The sequence below is a fragment of the Hipposideros armiger genome, unplaced genomic scaffold (genome assembly GCF_001890085.2).
Source record: "Hipposideros armiger isolate ML-2016 unplaced genomic scaffold, ASM189008v1 scaffold_64, whole genome shotgun sequence".
Lineage (NCBI taxonomy): Eukaryota > Metazoa > Chordata > Mammalia > Chiroptera > Hipposideridae > Hipposideros > Hipposideros armiger.
In genome coordinates, this window is record NW_017731414.1 from 2,904,300 (window position 1) to 2,916,993 (window position 12,694).

Sequence of the window (12,694 nt, forward strand, 5' to 3'; positions counted from 1 at the left end):
ATTTCTCATCTCTAAAAGAGGTTTAACAATACCTACCATGCTTCTCTGTCTCACAGGGTCTGCTCAAATTTGATCAAGGACTTAAACAAGCATGAAATGCTTTGCCAATGATACGGGTTACAAATAATGCTGTTGTCATGGTAGAGCAGGCTGTTGAGACCCTTCCATGGCCTACAAGGCCCCAGAGGACCTGTCTCCTCCTCCCACCTCACCTCCTTCCACCCTCACCTCCTTCTCTCTGCTCCAGCCTCTCTGACCCCTTCATCACTCCTCCAGCACCTGCTTTTTTTTTTTTTTGCACCACTCCAGGGCCTTACCCCTGCTCTTCCCTCTGCTTGAAAGGCTCTCCTCCAGGATATCAACTTGCCTTTCTTCCTCACCTCCTTTAGGTTTAATTCAAATGTCAACTTCCCAATGAAGTTTTCCCTGACAGCACACTATCTTAAATTGCCCACCTCCCACACTTCCTAACATCACCCCCTATTTAATTTTTTCTTCAAAACACAATACTCCCTAATACACAATTTAATTTACATGCTATTATGTATATATTTTGCCTTCTCTCGCCAGAATGTAAGCTCCTGAAAGACAGGGATCTTTATCTGTGTTGTATCCTAAGTCAAGAATAAAGTCTAGAAAATTGGTAGGCACTCAAAAAATACCAAATCCATGACAGCAGAAGAACCAGTCAAAGACAAAAATCCACCCCCATAACAAGATGCCTTTTGCACTTCAGTTGAAATGGTTCCCCCCCACCCCCAAAAATCTGTATCAGTATTTGGTTATCTGTGCATTTGACTTTTGCTCTGGTTCCTTTTTGCTACAGGACATTTCATTAAAGTTTTCATTTACCCCCATTGGTTTGTTGCCCAGGAAAGAGAATTAGGAAATGTAAGGTCAGTTATTCACCACATTTGCTGACTAGTGAAATGAGACATACTTTTCAGCCTGTGAGCTAAATACGGTGGGCAGTGAGTGTCTTACTGGTGAGATGAATCAGGTAGCACCACACAGTAGAACAGTAGAATAGAATGTTTACTAAGCATTTGAAAAATACATGTTGGTTATTGGTTAAAAAAAAAAGTTTATTGATTTCTCTCTCACACTTCGGGTTTTTCTTATAAACATATTGTCTAAACTCCATCATTTAGAGAAATCTGCTATTACTGTAGAACTATGAAGTGTATATAGAGTTCTGCCAAGAAGAACTCTTTTTCCCTTTGGGGGTTATGTTCTTATTTTGAGTTATTGTCTCTTGGCCTAGAACATAGTGCTCAATTATTCTTGAATGGCTTTTTTTCTGGGTCAATTTTGTGTGTAAGGACAAAATTACCTCATTGCGATCTGGACCAAGTAAGTCTTTGACCTGCTGGGAATAAGAAAGAGGCTGGAAAAGAGGCCACCCCTTTGCCATTTGAAAATACATACACATAGCTTATTTTCTCTGTACATATAGCTTAATTTCTCAAATTGATGGCTACAACAATGGTAGGACTTGAATGTTCCCACCATATGAAAATATCTATAGGATTCAGAATATACTTGGGGAAGGAATTCACTGTTCATATTAAAGACTAGTTTCAGAATCTGCTGTAGACTGAGTATGTCCCCCCAAAATTCATATGTTAAACATTAATGTCCAATAATGTGAAGGTATTTGGAACTGGGGCCTTTGGGAGGTGATTAGGTCTTAAAAGTGGCACCCTTATGAATGGGATTAGTGCCCTTATAAAATAGACTCCAGAGACCTCCCTTGACCCTTCTGTCATACGAGGACATTGAGAAGATGGCTGACTACAGAGCAGAAGCAGGATCTTACCAGATACCACATTGGCTGGTGCCTTGAGATCTTGGACTTCCCAGCCTCCAGACTGTGAGAAATAAATTTCTGTTGTTTATAGGCTACCCAGTCTGTTTATAAGCCATCCCATTTTGCTATAGCAGCCCAACTCAGAATTGTGAGAAATAACAAAATATTGTTTAATCACTAAATTAAGGAATGGTCTGTTATACATTCATGGATAAGTGACAAGAGCCTAAGACAACTTTGTTTCTGAGTTTCAATTTCCTCTTCTTATTCTTGAAACAGCTGGTGCATACTTTGTGTCACAATCATTTATTTGAATTTCAACTAGATTGTGACTTTCAAGACTGGCAGGCATTTTGTTTATTCTTATAGACCCAGAACTTAGCAAATCCTCAATAAATGCTTGCTGACTCAATAGAAAAAGAGAGGATATTCTACATGATTTATTGTGGCAAAGAACTTTTTAATTTATTGAGTATTGGGCTCCTTGGTCATCTTAATTTTACATTTGCTTCTCCTGCATCATTACTATTGGTTGAAATACAACTAATTCTTCTTATTTCTCACAGCAAACTGCATACCAAAAAGCCAATGTTGATATAATTTAGTTGGAGCCAACAACTCAAATGACTAGAAGTTCCACTGCTTTTTTCCAGTTTACCACTGAACTGCTCTACCTTTTCCAAGATTTGGTGGGAGAAAAAAAAAATCCCCAAACAACGAAAACTGCACAGGATAAAAATGGAATTTTTATTTTAGTTCTTCTAGAGCAGGACTTCTCAAACTTGATGTAGATTTACTTCACCTTGGGATCTTATTGAAATGCAAATTCAACTCTGTAGGTCTGTGGTTAGGAAGTCTGATATTCTGCATTTCTGAGAAGTTCCCAGGGCAAGTCAAGGCTACTAGTCCATAGATCATGTTTTAAGCAGCTTGAACCTAGAGAGACCAACTGGTAAGAATGTTAGTAAAACAAGTGAGAAAAAAAAATATCAGACAACTTGGAACACACTTATCTCAGGGTTAATGGATTCGCTTTTGGGTTATCTATGGCTGGTTGTCCAATTTGGTTGCCTAATGCAGAGCTTGCATCAGTTGTGGGTTGAGAAATGGGAGAGCCTGTGTCCTTTGCCATTTATCTCACAGGCCATTCTGAGCAGAGGCATTGGAAGATCAGCCCTAACACCCTGGTAACTTTCATAAAGCCACAGATATGTGAAAAGGACAATGGGTGGCTGAACATGTGTTATTTTTATATCAACATCCTGTGCTAAAGCCCACATTTTTGGCAATTGAACGCAATTTCTTAACTGAATTGGGAAACTCTTGACCCACTGACATTGTTCTATATGATTTTAATCTGAACATACATGAGTTGATAAGAGACAAGACTACTTACTTGTCTAAGCATTTAATGAGCACCTATAACAATATTTATTCATACTGAAATAGAAGTCTCTGCACATAAGGAGCTTGAAATTAAAATGGTGAGAAGTTAGCTCCATTATAGAGGGATACATGGTGACCAGTGTAAGATAGAAATAATTCAAGGCTAAATTGTGGGGTACAGTCCACACTATAATTCCAATGGCCTAGACTTAATTTAATTTTGAAACTTTTAAACTTTCATGATAAAATGCTTAGAGATAACTAACCTGGGGTATCAATAAAATGATTTTAAAAATAATAATCTGAGCCACTTTCAAAGAGCACAAACTAATCTCAAGGTCAAGAATAGTCTGACCGGGGTAATAACTGGTCCCCAGAGCACTCTCCTATGGTAGGTCCCCATCCTTCATGGTGTAGATAGCCTATGTCATTAGTTCTTGGTGGTGCTGGTGGGCATGTGGTGGGCATCCCCTTTCCCATCAACACTTTACCTAACTTAATTTTCCTTGGCCGGAAACAAAGTTCCTCATCCCATTAGCCTGTAGACAAGAGTGAGTGAGTAAAACACACACACCTCCTAATAGTGATGAAGAAAATAACTTGAAGGCTCTGAGAGATGTCTTGATTGCCCCATGGAAGGGCGAATTCTTCATGTCAGCATGCTACCTTCATGTTGCCATCAGATATCTCACGGGAATAAATAAAGGGATATTAGGGGTAGAAGAAAAGTCAGCCTCTGCCTTTTAAAATTAAAAGCATGCAAACCATCATGCTGTACACCTTAAACTTATACAAGAATGTATGTCAATGATTTCCCCATAACACTGGGGAAAAAGCCACATTTAGATGTTATAGATGACAGATGATAGTCAACATAAATTATGAATCTACTCAGCCAAAATGAATAAATAAATAAAATTAAAAGAATAATCAGGTGATCACCAGTTCTTTCTAAATTGGCAGAGATGTGACATATGGTGCAAGTGTATTCATATGTTTAAGGATTAAATCCTAATTCTGAGAGTTCTTTTCTGCCAATTCGGTGTGTTCTTTCACAGAGAAGCTACACACATAAGCTCTGAATAAACAACAGGCAGTTGAATTCACCCTCCCAACCATCCTCAGAACAGTAGGAGGAAAGGGCTGCACCTAGCCCAAGAGAGACAACTCCAGGTAGGGGGCAGCATTGCTGTATGGAAGAGGAGGACACTGTAGGGAAAGGAAGAGACAGCAAGACCACCAATGAGTCTCAGCATGGTGCAGACAGAGAGCTCATGGCATCCTCATCTTGGAGAGAGAGCCATGGGGTTCTCCCTTCGATGAGTCTGAAGGGTAGAGTGGTCAGGCATTTGTACCTTAGGTGTTTTAAAATATAGGTTTTATTATTATTTGGGTACAGCAAAGCCAACAGATCAGTGGCATTGAAAATATAGTTTGTTATGACGTATGACAATTAAGTTCACGAACTTGTTGCAACGATGTTTCTAACTTTTTTTGATCTCAGAGGGATTATTCATTACGAAAATTTGCCAACTGGACAAACAGTTAACCAAGTTTACTATTTGGAAGTGCTGATAAGACTGCGTGAAAAAGTTAGATGACCTGAACTTTTTGCCAGCAATTCATGGCTCTTGCATCACGACAACGCACCAGCTCACGTGGCCCTGTCTGTAAGAGAGTTTTTTAGCCAGTAAACAAATAACTGTATTGGAACACCCTCCCTACTCACCTGATCCGGCCCCCAATGACTTCTTTCTTTACCTGAAGATAAAGGAAATATTAAAAAGAAGACATGATGACAGCTCTGATGGCCATTCCAGGAAAAGAGTTCCAAAATTGCTTTGAAGGGTGGACTAGGCACTGGCATCAGTGCATAGCTTCCCAAGGCGAGTACTTCAAAGATGACCATAGTGATATTCAGCAATGAGGTATGTAGCACTTTTTCTAGGATTAGTTGGCGAACTCAATTGGCAGACCTGGTATACTCAGATCCCAAAAGAAGGGGGCACATCCTGCCAATGGGGGCCACCCAGGAAAGCACCAGGGCTCGTCAAGAGGCACAGCGTTGGGGGGAAATAGGGGCAAGAGCCTTTATTGTGGTTTCCATGGGAAGGAACAGGCAAGACTGGCTGAGCAGGCTTTAGATTGGCTGGTTTGAATAATTTCAGCGGGCTGTGGGGCATAGGGGCTTCCCCTAGTTGTCTCGTACTTGGCGCCAGGGTGGCTAGAACAGGTGGATAGTGGCTCAGAGTGTGAGAGCCTGATAGAAAAGGTGGTCGGGGGTGTGGCCCTGGACTGGTTAGTTTGCTTCTCAAAGGCACACTCAGGATGAGTTGTTTACTATTTGTTTACTGTATCTGTTTACTTTAATAAAACTGGGAGGGACAGTGTGTTGTTAATAGGATGTCAGGGTTTTTGCCAACTAAAATATCTGTGGCTGAGATTAGAGCTCCAGCATTAGCCTTTAGGTGAGCCCTTCAATTTGGCCAATTGCTATGGGCCATTTGCCTCAGTTGTTGGTTTCATCACTGACGGTCTTTGGGTCACAGGGCTTGTATTAGCCAAACTCAACAGCATGCGGACCTCAGCATTTGCCTTGTGTAATTAAAACAATGGCTTACATTTGCCTTGTGTAATTAAAACAATGGCTTACTTGGAGGGCTTGGGCCTCCAGGCTGCAAACCAATGAAAGCACATAGACCAATAACAATGAAACCAATAGTCAACAGAATGGTGTTCAGCTACACTTGACAGTTTTTGGTTTGCTTTGCTTTTTGTGATGGGAGTTTATACTCAGGCAGCTGCCTGGTTCATGGGACAATCTATGATTAATGAGCCAGGAGAATATGCATCCCCAATCTGGCCTCCAGCCCTTATGAGATGGGACAAGATTGGGAGGACATTATTAAAGGACCTCATATATACTGAGTCTTTATATTTATGGGGTGTGACACATATCCCCCTTTAAATAAAGAGAAGGGTGATATGAAAGCTTTTAAAGTTGGCTTTTTAAAAAAATATATTTTATTGGGAACAGAGTGTTTTTCCAGGACCCATTAGCTCCAAGTCAAGTAGTTGTCTTCAGTCTAGTTGTGGAGGGCGCAGCTCCGTAGCCCATGTGGGAATTGAACCGGCAATCTTGGTGTTATAAGCACTGAGCTCTAACCACCTGAGGTAACCGGCCACCCCCTTAAAGTTGACTTTTGATGTAAGTCAGCCAAGGGGTCTTGGATTAAGAGAGATTAAGGTGTGGGGCAAGATAAAGACCTTTTTAGGGGCATCTAGTGCTGAAATGACTGACTCTAAAGTTTGGCCAATTGTGTTGACCCTTGAGTTCCTTCCTTTATCAGGGACATCCTGGTTAAGGGACGGAAAGCAACAACATTCTGCTGAGCTCCATCATTTCTGACCATTGGCAGTGCCAGGTACAGCCTATGAACTCCCATTGTTGTTCACTCAGTTAATTCCAAGGGGATCCAGGTAGCCAAGGAGTCTAGGGCAGGGGTGACCTCTCCCAGCACCATAGCATCTGGCAAGGGACTGAGAACAGAGGAGGCCATCCCTTTCTGCAGGTGGAATATGCCAGAGAGTCCAGGGTGGGCTCCATTATGTATTAATGAGGACTCGCTAGCTGTGCTGAGCTTGTGGGGTGCTGTTCCCACGAACCAAAGCATAATGGGCAACTAGGTATGGGAAGGTCAGAGGATCAGGGTCTATAAGAGCCTCTATATCAAAGAAAGCCTGGTAAGTGACCAGTCATTTGTCCTTTTAATAGTGTACAGCACAAGGGTCAGGAGGGCAGTTTCTTGTATCACAAGGTCTTGGACAACTTGTGACCTTCCTGTCAGAGACTCTGGGGAGAAAAGATTGTCAAAGCTTCTACCATGAAGGAGTCTCTGAGGCAGTAATGGGGATGCTTATGATTTTAATTTGGACAGATGTTAAGACTTTTGTTGGAGGGAGCCCTATTTAAGGTGAGCTGATTTGTAAGTAGCAGCATCAGTGAGATTAAGCACAATTTGTAAATGAGGAGTATGTTGCTATCAGAACCAACAAAGGAGTGAAAGATGTTGGACTTGCAGGCCCTTAATGAGTTTGTCAAATGAATACTCTTGAAGGAGAATGTCACCATGTAATGCTATCACATGGTACTCTGGAGAGAGGTAGAAGCTGTTAAGATCTTGTTTGCAATCCCCACTTCTACTCCCCAGCCTCAGGCAACCTTTAAACTGCTTTCTAGCCCTATAGATTTGCCTTTCCTGGGCACTTGCTATAAATGGACTCATGCAATACATGGTCTTTTGCTTCTGGCTTCTTTCTCTTAGCATAATGTTTTTGAGATTCATCTATGTTATAGCACGATTGCAAACATCATGCAGGATCTTTTTGGAGTGACGGAAATGTTCTTAAAGTGGATTGTGTTGATGCTTTCCCAAATACATACATTTCCAAAAAATTGTTGAATTGTATATTCAAAAATGGGAGAATTTCGTGCCATATAAATTATTCATCAATAAAACTGTTTTTTGTTTTTAAAAAAGATCTTGTTTGCAAAGATTGTGTGATGGCAAAACTCATGGGTAGCCTAGAAGAGGTGTATGTGAAACAGACAAACTTTGCAGGTGAAGACAAACTGGCTGAGCAGCTGTTGAAATTGGCACTGAAGAGCACTATTAGCCCAATCTATAAATAAGAAAACATTTACCAGTTGTTGATTAGATGGAGTCAGTGATTTTAATAATAATGTGTGTAATAATGAGTATGGGACTTAATGGCTAGACCATAGCATTCAAGTTGTAGTAATCCATCATAAGGTGCCATTCATTTTTCCAGGTTTAAGAACGGGAAAATTTTGGCTTTTAAATGGAGAAGCAGTGGGGATAAGTATTCCTTGATTAATGAGATCTTATATAATAAAGTTTAATTTTTGAAAGCCCTGTTTTAACTTATATTGGGCCATTTTAACTTGGGGTTCATGGGGTTGCATTTTTTCAAGGCAAGTTGTAAGTGCCAAAGACTTAATTTTAATTTATGACTCATGGTGTTAGAATGTCCATGCTCACTATGGGGCATCTTTGGGCAATCGGTATTATGACTGCGGGAAATTTAGGCAAGCCTACCGTTAAAGTGAGGCATATTATTTTTCCTCTATTTTAGGCTTAGTGATTTTCTTAAGGTTACAGAGGTTACAATGTTTAAATTTAGTAGTATCCCCAGATATAGCTATAATTTGAGTTACAGCATTGATTAAGTCTATGAAGCTGTGACAACTGAGTGCATTTTAGGAAATGTTAGAATTATTTAGAGCCTATGTTGTAAAGATACAAAAGCCAATTGGCACCCTTTTTATTTTTCTGTTATTCAGATTCATTTAGTTTATAAATTTAGCTATATATAATTATATATATATAATTTATTATATATAAATTTTCAGTATTAATTTTATATAAATATTAATATAAAAATGTTGGCTTTCCATTGGGTCATATTATGGACCTTTGTCTTTACATATATATTATATTACATGTGTAGTATATGTAATACAATATATAACATATATTATATTGTAATATGTGTAATATATATTACATATAATTATATTTTAAATTTATTTATTTACTCGTATTTTCTCCCTGTATCTAGGTTTTTGTTTTGTTTTCTTTATATCTCTCTCCTTTTTTTTGTTGTTTGCTTTTTGTTTTGTGTTCAGATTTTAGTCATCTGCAACATAGGTTTCAGTTTCTATCTCTTGCTAACAGCTCCGTGTGGACTTTTAGATGGTTTAGGGAAAAGTAGAGGGTGAAGGGACCTGGAGGCCTTTCTTTTAGGCAGCAAGCTCTCACCTCAAGGCTTTCCAACCAGGAACCCAGGTTTGTACTTAGAGAGTAGCAGCAGTCTCGTTCTCAATGATACAGCCAAGCCCCGCGTCCAAACTACCAGTCGCCCACACCCCGCCCTTTTTAAAAAACTTATTGGGGAACAGCCACGGTCATTGGTTACACATTGCTTTCATGCTACAATGGCATAACTCACAGTGGCCCATGCAGGGATCGAACCAGCAACCTTGGTGTTATTAGCACCACATTCTAACCAACTGAGCTAACCAGTCACCTGCTTCACCCTCCACCCCCNAGCTCAGCGGCTGCTCAGCTCAGGCTGGACTCGAACCGCTGTTGCTCAGAGCTCAAACTCTTGAGCGAGCTCTTAACCAACTGAGCCACTCGGCCCGGCCCCCTTTTTTTTTTTGGTCTGCTAACTGTCCCCAACTGTTGTTTCTTCATCCTTTATGTGTTTGCAGGATAAACTCCTCGTGGTCCCTAGTGGCCCTGTTTGTGGGTGGTGGCCTCCTTCTGTAGGGTGTCTTCATTATCCTATAAAGATTATAGATCCACTTCCCAGGAGACTGACAGGGGTCTTCTCAGTAGTTTTGAGGCTCTGTGTTGTGAGGGCCCTCTGTGTGCTGGTACGCAGCACTCTGTGTACAGTATCCCAGTGCTTTAGGTGCCTGATCTCCTTGGAGCTCTTAGGCAGAGATAAAGGATGAAGAAGACAGGTCCCCTCTTTGTTTCCTTTTTTGTTAAGCATTGAGCCATCTGTCTCCAAGAATGAGATCCTTCATATCCCACTGGGTCAGGGGACAAATTGGAGCAACAACCACATGAGCAAGAACACAAAATTTAAGTCCAAACAGCACCTTTTACAGGGCGCCATGGTTTCGGAGTTGGGTGTCTTCACACTGACCTGCTTGTGTGTGACTTACAATTCCCAAGTGCCGAGAAGAGCACTTTCTTTACTCGGCTGAAGTGCGGGGAAAATGGCCACTCAGCTGCCCCGTCGATATCAGTACTGACTGGTGTCTGATCAGGCCCTCCTCCTGACACCTTCCCTCACACGTTGCTCCCTCCCAGGAGCCTTTGCTCAACCGAGCCAGTCAATAAAAAAGGAGTGCCCCCGGGCACCATCCCAGAATCTAGGTAAGTAGCTCAGCTCAGATCAGAACTCAGGAAGGACTCGGCTTTTGAGTTCTGAATTTAGGATAACAGTTAACAGGGACCCCCAGCCAACACAACGAACAACACTTGCAGCCACAGCATATGCCCACACCAGCAGCTGGCAGGGTGGTCTCCCAGCCTGCCGCTGCCACCTCATGGAGCCAGTTAGTAAGACACAAATCATCTAGTGCTACCCTAGTCCCTGTTATCCACAGTTTCACCTTCTGTGATTTCAGTTACCTGACCCGCGGTCAACTGTGATCTGAAACGATTAAATGGAAATGTCCCGAAATAAACAATTTTAAACTGCATGCCATTCTGAGTAGCATAATGAAATCCCATGCCATCCCGCTCAGGACGTGCATCATCTGTTTGGCCTGAGTATCCCCGCTGTTATCCCAGCCTATTAGGCATGTTGTAAGCTTGTACTTAACAGGTGGACTGTCATGCTGTCTCAGTGCTTGTGTTCCATAACCCTTATTTTACTTAATAATGACCCCAAAGCACAAGACTAGTGATGCTGGCAATTCAGATATGCCAGAGAGAAGCCTTAAAGTACTTTCTTTCAGTGAAAAGATACATATATATATATAGGGGGGAAAATTGTATAGTATATAGAATTCAGTACTATTCATGGCTTCAGGCATCCATTGGGAGTCTTGGAATGTATCTCCCATGGATAAAAGGGGGAACTGTTGTATCTCATTGCAGTTCTGAGGCTAAATGACCCTGCTCACTGCACCAGTTGTTTCTAAATCTAGGCTTTATTATGATTTAGATATCACAAGGCCAACAGATCAGCAGACAAGTGCCACTGAAAAGACAGTTTGCTATACCCAGAGATCCCAAGAGAAGGGGCAGCCACACTACAGAGGGCCACATGGGGAACCACCAGAGTCGGTCAGAGGCAGAGGAAGTGGGTAAACGTGGGCGAGAGCCTTTAAGGTTTGCCAAGTTTCTATATCTCTCTTACAAGGGTATTTGTCATTGGATTTAGGGCCCGCCCAGATAATCCAGGGTGCTCTCCTCATTTCAAGATCCTTAAATTAATGACATTTGCAAAGACTCTTTTATAAATGTGGTAACATCCACAGGTTCTAAGCATTTGATGTGGACCTATGTTTCTGTTTGTTTGTTTTTGGAGGGGCCACCATTCAACACACTACAACTACCTTTTAAGTACATCACAAATCTGACCAGATCTCACCATCTCCCCTGCTACCTCCTTGGTCCCAGATGCCATCATCTTCCCCCTCGACAAGTGCAAAACCTTCTTACTGGTCTCTCTGCCTCCAATCTTGCCCCTGAAGGGGTTCAGAACAAACATCCCCAAAATATGCCACTTTGGCAGGAGGCCTACTTTGAGCTAAAGGAAATCAAGACCCAGAAGTCTCAGGAAAAGCTCTTTAGCTCCCCTTTAACTGCCTGAAACAAGTATAAGTCTCCCCACTTATGAAGGAAATCTGCAATGATAAAGGAGATTTGCATTGGAAAGGGGCCTGTACCAGGAAGAGAGCTCTTACCAGAGATAACCTGTTTACCTGAGACTTACCTGCATAACAGGGCAATCTTTGTTTACTGAGCATTTCCTCCTCTGCCTTCCTGTGAAAGTTCTTCCTCCTCTTCGTAGCCCCAGACCTCCATCTTTTCCTTCGCTCAGGGTGGTATGGTACATGAGTGTCGATTGCCTGGCTGAGTCTCATAACTTTATGGCACTCCTATGCATGCACATGATTAAATTTTTTTTCTCCTGTTACTCTGTCTTATGTCATCTTAATTGTTAGACCAGTCACAGAATCTAGCAGGGCAGAAGGTAAAATATTTCCCTCCCTACCCACCCTTAACCACATATTCTCCAAAACGTAGCCAAGAGCATCCTTTTAAAGTCTAAGTCAAATCATGTCACTACTCAGCTTGGACATGCCACAGGCTCCCCTTCTCTTGTGGAATGAGGTAAAATGCAGAGCCCTTATCCTGACTTACGTAATTTGGCCTCTGGATTCCTCTACAGCTTTTATTCTCTGTAACTCTGTCCTGTGACCTAGCCTTTTTGGCTGGCTCGCTGTTCTCCCAGCAAGCCAAGGATGTTCCCAGGCCTCGCTGTTTGTCCTCCCCTCCAGCTGGGCCTCTCTTCTTCAATATGTGTCCCTGGCTTCTTTCCTCCCCTCATCCAGGTCTCTACTCACGCGGATCGCATCTTTTCATCGAAGCCTTCCCTGAATACCTTACCTAAAACAACACCCACTCTAATTTTCTATGACATGTGGGGCTGGCACACGTGTTCAATTGTCTGTGTTCCCCAAAGGCAAGCATTCCTCTGCAACCAGCATAGTAGTGCATAGAACAATGCCTGGCACCCTGTAGACACTTAAGGAAGACTTCTTGTAGGAAGGAACACACGGATGAATGAATGAATGAGTGAATGAATGCGTGAATGAATCTGTTGAGGGTTTTTCTAATTAGACTAACTTTATCATTTGTCAGGTTATCCCCAGTTGGCTGCCCC

General features: G+C 41.8%; 1 non-coding gene across 1 annotated transcript; it reads right to left on the reverse strand.

The window, feature by feature from the left end:
• Positions 1-9,231: 9,231 nt before the first annotated feature.
• TRNAI-AAU (transfer RNA isoleucine (anticodon AAU)) lies at positions 9,232-9,305 on the reverse strand. The gene has a single exon. It is a non-coding gene; the product is annotated as a tRNA-Ile (tRNA).
• Between the last annotated feature and the right edge of the window lie 3,389 nt (positions 9,306-12,694).